Source organism: Alligator sinensis, unplaced genomic scaffold, assembly GCF_000455745.1.
Source record: "Alligator sinensis unplaced genomic scaffold, ASM45574v1 scaffold721_1, whole genome shotgun sequence".
NCBI classification, from domain to species: Eukaryota; Metazoa; Chordata; order Crocodylia; family Alligatoridae; genus Alligator; species Alligator sinensis.
In genome coordinates, this window is record NW_005841857.1 from 696,373 (window position 1) to 707,058 (window position 10,686).

General features: G+C 51.9%; 1 protein-coding gene across 2 annotated transcripts in view; it reads left to right on the plus strand.

Annotated features, from left to right (window-relative positions):
* The first annotated feature begins 265 nt into the window (after positions 1-265).
* PTP4A3 (protein tyrosine phosphatase type IVA, member 3) overlaps positions 266-10,686 on the plus strand; it is an 80,238-nt gene continuing 69,817 nt past the window's right edge. The window contains exons 1-3 of one of the 2 annotated variants that reach the window (XM_014524294.2): positions 266-392; positions 5,664-5,788; positions 6,999-7,282. The gene's annotated coding sequence lies outside the window, so the exon portion shown is untranslated. The remainder of the gene's footprint in view (positions 393-5,663; positions 5,789-6,998; positions 7,283-10,686) is intronic. The other variant, XM_006016432.3, reaches the window with a different exon arrangement.

Sequence of the window (10,686 nt, forward strand, 5' to 3'; positions counted from 1 at the left end):
GGTGCATTGTGATGCTACCACAGTGCATCTCAGGAGATGATCCATGGCTTGCTTCACCTGACAGACGCATTGATCCGATGCATAGAGGCCCCATGACTGCATGAGAGAGTTGCATCTTCCCAGACCCGCTCTCAGTCTGTTCAGGCTCCACTATGTATGCCATTTGTAGTTGGAGCCAGATGCTAACTCCTCACTGGGGCTAATTCCTTGCCGGCTCCATCCAGCAGCTTTGTCACCTAGTTTCTCCTATTCTTTTTGCTGCAGGGTAGTTCTGGCTGATTCTGGTGATGTGGTGAATGGTGTGGTAGAGGACAAAAAGCTTTTTCTCGATGAGAGATGACAGCGCACTGGTCGATGTCCGTGTAGCAGTCGTCTGACTGTTGTACCTGCTGGTCAGTGTTGCCTGCTACTTTGCTCCTGGTGTAAGGGAGCTGCTCTGCACTGGGTAGTGCGTATAGGCAGGGAGCAGAGGTGGGTCTTAGGCAGCCTGTTATAATTCTGCATGCATCATTTAGGGCAGTGTCGATACGTTTACTATGACTTGAGCATCCCTGGGTGGTGCAGGCATATTCAACCACAGAGAAACAAAGTGCTAAGGCAGTGGTGCATAGGGTGGATGGATGTGCTCTCCACTCGAAACATGTGAGCCTACATATAATGTTGTTTTGTGCATTGACCTTGGCTCTGGTATTTAATATATGCTTCTTGTCACTAAGTGTACAGTCCAGTGTTCCCCCTAAGTAGACCAGGTAAGAACTTGCAAGTGAAAGACTTGAATGACGTAGCCAGTTTGAGACACCTGCGTAGAGCAGGAGTGTCAAACATCTGCACATGGTGGCTGTCCTGGCCAAACTAGTGCCTGCTCCAGCCGGTCCAGGACCTGTGCTCCATGCAATGCTCATGGGCAACACATGCAGGACGGGTCCCAGCCTGGCTGGAGCAGGCACCATACGTGCAGCACGGCTGCTGCCCCGGCCAGACTGAGTCGCACTCAGTGCCCATTTCCACTGCTTCGGGATTCACGCAGCATAGGTCCCAGTCGGACTGGAGCAGCCCCCAGATCAGGTCTACTGAGGAGGGCAAGGGGAGGTGGTCTGTGGGCCCGGTCTGGCCTGCAGACAGGCCCTGCACCATTTGAGCCGATGTGGCCGGATGCCAAGTACAACTATTTCCAGTCTTCCTCGACTGCCAGGTCTGGTTCTGCTACGTGGAGCCACAGGGTATGTGGACTCTCATGATGGGAGAAAATGAATGCATGGGGTCAGTTAGTGCAGGGATGTCCTGTCTTTTGCATGGAGAGGATCCCTGGGAACAGAGCCTGCGGCCTGCCTCCATCTTCATGCTGTTCAGGTCTGATACGGAGGTAGGTCTTGATGGATTGCTTGACCTTCTGCTGGCCACCGAAATGTTTCTGCAGCTTTGCATAAACATTGCGATTGATGTGACTTCCTCCCACTGCGGTGGTAAGCCAACAAGGGAGTGCTCTTTGTGAGATCTGCAGAGGAACAGGCTTGCTGCAAACTGCCGCTCATTTCCTGGGAACTTTTTCAAGACTTGGCAGCTGAGCATTACAGGGGCTTTCACATAGGAACCAAAAATACTGCTGTCAGTGCTAGGCTCCTCTCTAAATCCAGGGTCAGGTCCCTCCAAAAAATCAGCCTGTTGGCAACCCGAGGAGTGCACAGAAAGGTTTGATGTTCTCAGAGCTCTTGGGTTTCAGAGTTTCAGCAAGAGCCAGAAAAGTTGTATTTTACTTGCTTTTTTCAGACCAAAAATATAACCCAGCAGAGTGGAACAAGGGAGCTGAAATTCTGGCATCGGTGGCGTGGAATAAGCAAACTGTGGAAATGCTCGAACGCACATTTTTTTACCTCTAAAAGTAGTTCTGCAGCTCCAAGGCCCCCTAAAATTAATGCAACTGCTGGGCTGAGAAAGCAAGCCCCTGGGAAGCCTTAGTCCAGATGAACCCTGAGCTTTAACTCTTTCCTCCTTTCCTTCCTCTCTGCCTGCAGAAAGTCTTTAAATGCAGCATCCCTTTCATCCCAAATACGTCCATCTAGATGGTAACTTGCTTCTAGAAGCTGAGTTACAGGCTTGGCGTTAGGCTTTGAGTCGAACCAGGAATCCGGAGCCACCCACCCCACTCGGAAACACGTGCGAGAGCCTGTCGATCCCAGATCGGCCTTGCCAGCCGTCTTCAGGCCCGCGTGTTAAGAGAGTCATGGAAGACCATCCTTCTCAACTGCGAGGGATTGCTGAAGAAGGCTTTAAGTCTTGCTGCAGTAACAAAATTAAACCAAGCCTGAAGCAATTAGGGTTTGATGTGTTGTTGGGTTTTTTTTAAGTGTCTGTTAGGTTTGATGGCACAAAATTTGAAACTCATTCGTGTCCTAAACCGCACCGGTATTGCATTGGTTCAAGAAAGAAATGCAACGTTCCTATGGGGAAGGGCACGTTAGTTGGGACTTTCAGTATTCCCATCTGACTTGCTGGAGCTGGACCAAAAGGGGGGTGTTTCAAAGGGAGGATGTGGAGCAGCTTTCCGCCGACTTCCCTGAATGAGGCAGCTTTCAAACAGTCCCAAGCTTAAATCTTCTAAAATTTGGCACCCTGGAAGTTTGCCTGCATTTAGACAGGAGGCTAAGTACAGCTTTGAGTCTAAGCTTTGGGTGGTAGAAGGAAGGATCTTCCAAAACTCACGAGTCCTGTTGGTCTTTCAGTGAGATTTGAGCTCCCTGGTGCTTAAATTGTTTGAAGCTTTTTGAGAGATTAGGTAGTTTCCGAATACTTTTTCCACTGTTTGAAAGGGCTTTGCTGCCAGAATCAGTGATGTAGGGGACACTCCTGAAAACACTGCTTCTCTAATCTAGCTCTTCTCTGTCTGGGGATGGGATGCTCGGTGCTAGTGTTACGTGTTTCCTTCCTGGCTTCCCAGGGGAAGGGGCTCTTCGAAACGGCCACGCTTTCCATGTACTCTAGAAACATCCTGCTGCTTGAAATTGCTTCTTAAAAGCTTATCACACGTTCTGTTGTGCTCCCGCGCTTTAACTTCATTGTCATCTGTTTGGAGTGAAACTTTATTTTATTTTTTTTTAAACTATTATGAGCCAAAAAAAGGGAAGGCATCTCATCCAAAGAAGAACTGGGGAAAGAAAGGCACAGAAGCAGTAACTGGGTTTTGGTTGCTGTTTGATCAACCAATTTTGTTGTAGGAGCAAAGGAAAAAAAAAAATCCCTGTTGTCCACGTGTTTGATGCAGGTGGATCCGGTTGTAGGAAAATAGGGCTGGAAACGACCTCACAAGGTCACATCTAGCTCAGGGCAGGATCATTGCTCACTAAACCATCTCAGCCAGGTGTCCGTCTACCATGCCCAGGGTGGCGATCCCACAACTTCTAGGCAGCCTGGTACGAAGTCAGCAAGTTCCTCCATCTCCAACCTCAACGTCCCCGGCTGCAGCTTGAGGGGAAACGTTATGGATGCTTGGGCAGATGTTCAGTCTCATCTTTGTGGGGGCCCTGGTGTTTTGCCCAACTCTTGCCATCGTGATAAAACTCCAATAAAAGGCTCTTCCGCAGCCTCCTCCTTCCTAGCTGCTAAAACCGGCACTTGGTAAGTTTGGTAGTGAAGTTGCAGGGCCAGAACAAAAAGTGCGTTCGTCTGAAAAGCGGTGCAATCATTTTGCGAAGTTTCTGTTTGCTTTCTGAAAGTGCGCGGGTCAAGGATCAGTGTTTTATAGGCGCTCTGACATCAAAGGACTCTGCCTGAGTCGCCAGCTGTTGGCAGCGTGCCTGACCCTGTGTTTATGGACACAAGGCTGGAGGAATCATCTGGGGCGAAGACCATTGCAGAGGGGAAAGCGGAGGAATCCCAGGAAGGGGGCTCGGGCAAACCCATCCGAGCTCCCGGAGGTGGAAGGGGTGACATGGAGTTCAGTCCCAGGCTGGGAACCGAGAGGCCTGGCTTCTCTTCCCTGGTCCGCTGGGGAGGAGGTGGCAGCAGGGCAGGGGGTGTTGCAGTGGAGCTGAGCTCGCCCTAGCTTCACCCCACTTCCTTGCTGGTCTGTCCTCCGATCTTGATCTGTGCCCTGCCTGCAGCAGCCTGTATTGGGACCCCTGTATTTTAGCTGTCGGAGCATTTACTTCCCTGTTGCAGGGCTGTAAATGGAGAAGGCTCCAGGGACTGTCCTTCAGGAGAGCAGGGGCCAGGCTGGAGTTGAAGGTTAGCAAGGGTAGGGTTCCCGCGGGTGCCTTGACATTTTGGATGCTGTTCAGGGGATGGGAGAGAGCGGGGAGATCTTCCCTTCCCCATCCCTCCCACCAAACCCGCAAGCCTGATCCCTTGCTGCATTTGCAAGCTGCTCCGTGGCATCCAGACCCTGGGAAGATGGCCAAAAGCTCCATCCTGCCTGCAGGCAGCTGCCCTTCCCAGAGCCGTTGGGGTTGAGCTGCTTTCCTCTTTCTGTGTCTGGGTTGGACGTCCCCCTTTCTTTCCAACATTGGGACCTACAGCATCTGCCCCTCTGTCACGGGGAAACTTTGAGAGGTGTTTGGACAAGGCACTCTCAAGGGGACAGACGGGGAACCCCACAGGGAAGCTCAGTCTCAGGGCTTGGCTTGGCAACTCCACGTTATCCTGAAACTCTCATCTTCAGCAAAGGGGTTGTTCGCGGAAGCTTCTCTGATTCAGCAAAGAAGAGTATTGCCCAATTGTGGTCTGCTGATTTGGGATGCTGGGGGGCCTGTATCCAGTTACCTGATGTGACACCTCGGTCACATCACTTAGCATCCTTGCCGTAATTGAAACGAGGATAATAGTGCTGCCTAACTCGGCAGCAATAGAGCAAGTGTAAGCACGCTACAGCGTGCAAACATGCCGTAGTGGTGGGGAAGCCATTCTTGGGATAGCATTACTCCCAAGTGCAAGCATTGTGTTAAATCCTGGTTCAAGTGATGTGACTAGCAGCAGTAAAGTAGAGCGACCCAGGCAAGGAGGATCTATGCAGTCCATTCCCCATCTGATTGAATCCCTCCTGCCCTTGCAGCAGCCCCCGATGGTACTTTAGGTGAGATCGATGGCAGTTGTACGTGTGTTCACAGTGGCAGCATGTCTGACTTCCTGCTGGTTGCAGTGATAGCCCAGGGGTATCAAACTCTACTGCATCCCGATGGAGCAGGAGACCATGATGTGCTTGTTGGTACAAATAGGAAGGACAGACTGTGATGGTGAAGTCCCACTACTTCTGGCACAAAGGCCAAGTGAGAAGTAAGGGGACTCCCCTTGAAGAACATGGAGACCTTAGCAGAGATATGTTGCTTGGTGTCGGCATCGAGAAAGTGTTTGAGCACACGTTCAAACCCTAGCATAAGTAAGACAAGTGATGGTTTAAATGCACGCTACTACCTGCCAGCGATGGGGATCTTGGGTGTTAAACCTGACTGTTGCTGAAGTTAGGAAAACCAGGGTGTGCAACCTCCCATGCTAGTGATTTGTCCCTCCTTTTTAATTGCAGAATTTCTAGGCTTAAGTGGTCTTTTAGAAAAAAGCATTTTTCATAAATCTACCAGCCGCTTAGGAAAAGGCTTTGCACGGGTACAGGATTATGGATATCAATCTGCAGCCAGAAGGAGTAATGAGAGAAATCTGTCTTCTGCTTTTCACAGAGGCAAATTGTGGAGGGTGACGGACAAGAACAAGTCAGGAAGAGAAGCTGTTGAAAGGAGATGAAAGTGCGGAGACCAGCCGCTGGATCTGCCGAGGGCTCGCTTGGACACTGGTGCTGAATTGGGTATGGCATAGATCTCTGCTTCTCCTCGTGTGTAGTGACTGTTTGGCAGAGCCCTTTGGGTTTCCAAATATGCATTAATTATGTATTTGCTAAATAGTAAATGCTCTTTACATATGTTTTTAGTGCACCTTGGGTACTGTTTCTAATAAGCAAAGCATCTGAACTGGTTCCTGGGTCACCGTCAGCGAGCCATGTAACTCCCTGAAATGCTCCGAGTGGACTAGATGTGTGCAAGGACCTTTGTGTTGTTGCTTCACCTGTAGCTTCTCATGCTGCGATTCAGTGCTGTGTTAATCTTTGTGCAAGCACTGCAAGAAATGCCAGGTTATTGTAACAACACCTTGCCTGTATCGCGGAGGCTGCACTGGGGAAGGGGTGCAGGGAGGTGGAGAGGGCATGGTTGTCATCATCGACCTGTATAGATCGTGTGACTGGCCCATCTGCAGGACCCTGCATGTGCAGCTAACCTGGGCATGGGATAATTGGCATTGCCACTCAGCCGTATTAATTGGCCATCCTCCTGGGCACACATGGGTACATTATTTTTGGTTTGAAAGGCAGCCTGCGTGGGGTCCAGGGTGCCTGCGGCCTGGCACAGTAAGTCAGGTTGGTGTGGGCATGTCTGTGCGGCTCTCATCAGAGGGCTGCGGCTGTGGGCTGAAACCATCTCTCTCCCCTGACTCAGGCTGCCAGTCCACTCACGTTGCTGTGAGGGTGAGGGCTAGATATCTCCAGCAGGTGATGATCCTCCCGTGTCTTCCCACTATCCTCCCTGCACCCTCCTTTGATAAAGTCTCCCTCAGTTTGCTGGGACAGGACTCTGTAGCACAAAAAGCCCTGGAGGGGGTTGCATCTAAGCCCCAAAGAGGTCTGGTGCACAGCCCCTTCTTTCAGACTGCGTATCGACTGACCCGCTCTACAGATCATAACATCACCTCCGCGCGGTGCATCGACGCAGAGCTCTGTCCTTCCAATGCCGCTGGCTCCTGCCTTTTAGGAGCCTTGGCCACTCCCAAACTCAGCCTGCATTGCGAATAAGTGACGAGATCCTTTGAAAAGCCCCACTCCCATCCAGACAGCCAAGCGGCCACTCCTAGGATGGGAGCCCCACGGGGTTCTGGGTTTCTCTGGCCCCATCCCCGTTGTCTGCACTTCAAGGCTAAGAAAGAAAGAAAATATTCAGCTGCTTTTGTTTTCCCATCTAAATCAGGTTGGCAGCTTGACAAGGTCGCCTTGCCTGGGAGGAATATTTCCCCCTCCAACTTTAATCTGGCCCTGAAGATCCTACGTGGATCCTAACCATCCATGCTAAAAACCTACCTGGAGTGCAGGCTTGCTCCGGCACGTGTCGCCTGCTCCCCAGAGCTGAAATCCAGCCTCCTATTTCACACGCACCAGAGTATGAAGAGCCAGGGTGGTGGGAGCTGACCGAGGGAGACCACCCTGGACTCCGCCGGCGATTTCAATTTCCAAGCACGTAATTAAATCACATCGGTAAGCAGCCCTACAGGGGAAAGAAAGGGTCAGGGGAGGGGAAGAGCCAGGCCTGGAAGAAGGGGCATTCTCAGGGAGGATGGGAATGCTGGAATGAGTCCCTTATGAGGACTTAAATCTTAAATGCTTCCACATGACCTCGGTTGCTGGCAGGACCCGAGCAGCCCGGGTAGTTCCCTTTCCACAGAGTGACGTCGGCCCGTCCCCTGCTCTCGCTCTGCTTCTCCCGCCCGCCCTGCCCGAGGTCAAAAAGCGCCTTTGGATCCGATAAAGCTTCAGATAAAGTTGCAGAGAGGAGCAGCGTGGGTTAGGGTGCCTTTCCAGAGCTCTTCAGAGGTTCGGCCATGGGCTGAGAGCACGTGCATGCATGTGCGTGTGCACGCGTGTGCTCACTCGAGGGTTTTTTTGAAGCTGCTCTAAAAGAGAAGTGCCTACGGAGGCATGCACGAACATCAGTCTCTGCTTTCTTGACAGTCGCAAGCCCTTTCCAGCATGCCTGTGTGCTGCCCCTGTAAGTGGAGTTGCCGGAGCCTTTGCTTAAATCCCCCGGGGGAAGACCCCCTCTTCAGCAGCTGGTGACTTTGCCGGGCAGCAGCGGCTTGCTCTGCAATTGCAGTACCAGGTGCCTCCCCTGTTGTAGTTCTGCCCAGACTTTCCAAGAACGAGGCTTGGGGGAAACCAAAGTTACTTTGCCCACGTTTTTAAATTCTGGTGATCTGTGAAACCTCTGGTGCTTTGGAGCAGGGACTCCGACTTTTAGGGCTGAGGGAAGAAGGAGCAGCACCTTTCACCAGCGCTGCAGAAATCAGTCTAAATTAGACCAAGTTAGAAGCCGTTTAAAAAAAGAAATCTCAGTCCTTGCAGGGTTGCAGGCTTTCTAGAGGGCATCATGTTTCATTACCTGCTTTGGCCCTTCCTCCAGAGCTGGGAGTGGGACCCAGGAGTCCAGAATTGGGCCCCAAACCCCCTTCCGCTTTCGGTGCCAGCCTTTTATTAACCATTTCACTGCTGTGCAGAAGAAGGATGGTCCTACGGAGAACTCCAGGCTAATGAGGACCGTGCTGTTGTGGCAGGAGCCTGGCATGGCGAAGTCCGTCCTAGACCAAGTGGGATCCGGCTAACATGTCGCACACAGAGCAGCAGCTGGGTGCTGGAAAGCAAAGGGCCTTGGCAGTGCCTTGTCTTTGAGAGAGGTTGAAGCAGGCTGGATGGGTGGCTGAGCGAGGACCCTGCCTGGCGGGAGGGTGTGCTGACACTGCCAGTCCTGCACCAGCATGGGCTGTATGGCCTGTGCTGTTCCCACACTGATGATGCTCTCCGTTTGTGAGCAGTCAAGGAGCAGTTTTCCCCCATGGACTCTGTTCTGCCAGTGTCGTCCTCCACAGCTACCTAAGCACAGCCCCATCCCGGCGGAGCAGGGGTGCCCATGCTATGCAGGTTCCTCTTGGCCCTTTTCTGGCTGCACCCCTTGCATCAACCCTTAGTAAGCAGTGGAAGGCAGTCTGGGGAGGGGAGGAGCTGGCGGGGTGCTGGAGCAGCCTCACCAGATGGCGACCCCAAGAGAGTAGGGTCAGGGGCTAGAGACACAGGACGGGGGAGAAGGGAACCCACTAACCAACAGCAGCCTAACTTAGGGCTACAAGCTGCTTGCACTTCTGCTTTTCCCACGGTGCTGGCAGAAGAGCCTGGTTGGCAGTGCTGGGTTAGGGGCTGGGTCCTGTGCTGCTGATGTTTGTCCCTCGGGGGTGGGGGGGTTGGTTGCTAGTTAGAGGTTCCTGGCCAGAGGGTCTTGCCTTGGAGAGCAGCAGGACGTGGCTGCCGTGGTCCCCTGCTTTACCTGTGGAAGGGTCGGTGCAATGTCTGGTGTTGTGTCGGGTCTAGACGCGACCTCTGGAGGTCCCTCTTGCAGCTCCACTTCTCTCTGTTTTCTGTGATTTCTACAACTCTCAGTTCAGCAAGAGTGGAAAGAGGGTTTCTGGGGCAAAGGTCCTGGAGATCCTGTCCAGTGCCCAAGTCTGCCACAGGCTCCTCATGGGACCTGGCAAACCTCCCCACTCTCATCCCCTGTGCACCGACCCCAAGAGGCCCCGAGTTGCCGCTCGGAGAATACCAGAAACCTGCACCCTGAGCGTGCAGCTAGGGATGCCCCTTACAGCACCCTCATCACCTTGTTTCTGTGATGGGTACACATGGGTCAGGCTTCACGCTATGGACAGACCCGTGGCTTCTCTGTGCCTCAGTTTCCCACCTGTAAAATGGGGCTATTTCCCCACGTGTGGGTATAAATTCTTCCACGTCCAAAGTGCTTATGTACCGTGGAGGATGAGCTCCACAGACAAGCCAGCAAACAGCAAATGCTTGGACTTGGTCTGTGCATGGAGGAGAGACTTCGAAGGCAAGTGTGAGCCTCTGCAATGTGTTATACGCTCATCCCAGGAGTTTCCACGGCTTGTCCTGTTGTCCTACTCCTCTGAAGATTGTGTTTCCCTGAGACTTTTTAATCTAAATCTGCTCCAGGTGTTTATATGGAAAATTATAGTATTTTGTGTTTCTGTGGACTAATACCTTCTTTCTGCTTCTCTGTGGAAAAGAGCTGCGCGTTGGATGGTTGTGGACACCAGATGTAGGCTAAAAACTGAGGTCAGATTTCTCCTGGGGCAAAGCTTTTAATTCTGAGATCCTTGCAGATGTATAAGCCCACTGTCCCCTTGAAGTACTAAGATAACATTTTTTCCCTGAGAGGGTAGGGACTAATTTCAGTTAATTGCCATTCAAGCTGTGTATGGAAATAATTGTTCTCCCCACACCTGCTTCCAGTCAAGACCTGAGACAGTCAGTCCTGGGACAAACCCAGTGTCTGTTTTTAGCTATGGGGACTTAATGAATGAGTCACTAGAAAGGCTTCAAGATTATCTGCACACAGGTGTACTGGGACAGGCTCGTGTCCCGAATTGCATTCTCAATTTGCAGCGGCCTGGAAGGTTTCGCTGCGTAGGTTGTCATCCTCTTGGTTTCTGCTGCACACCCTTCCTGCCTGTTGGCAAGGCTGCTTTCTAGCTCTGCACAGCTTTGTTCAGGGCGCTGTGCTCCCAGCTCATGGTTGAACAACAGATCCTATGATTTTCCCCTTAAAGCTCGAACTGCCGGCAGCCTGTGGCTGGGCAGGAACCTCAGCTCTTACTGATGTAGCAGCATCTGCTGCTTCTAGCTCTCTGTTGGCAGAGCAAAGCTGGAGGATGTGATCCAAGTGCACCTTAAAAACTCAGGCAAAATGCAAACCTCCCCAGAACAAACCTGCTTTTTAAGCATCACTGATTTCTTAAGTCAGTGTTGTGGCATTTGGCAGGGGAGAGGGGAGCGTGACCTGTGGCTTTTACAGTGCTTAATCCTGCAGCAGGGAAAGA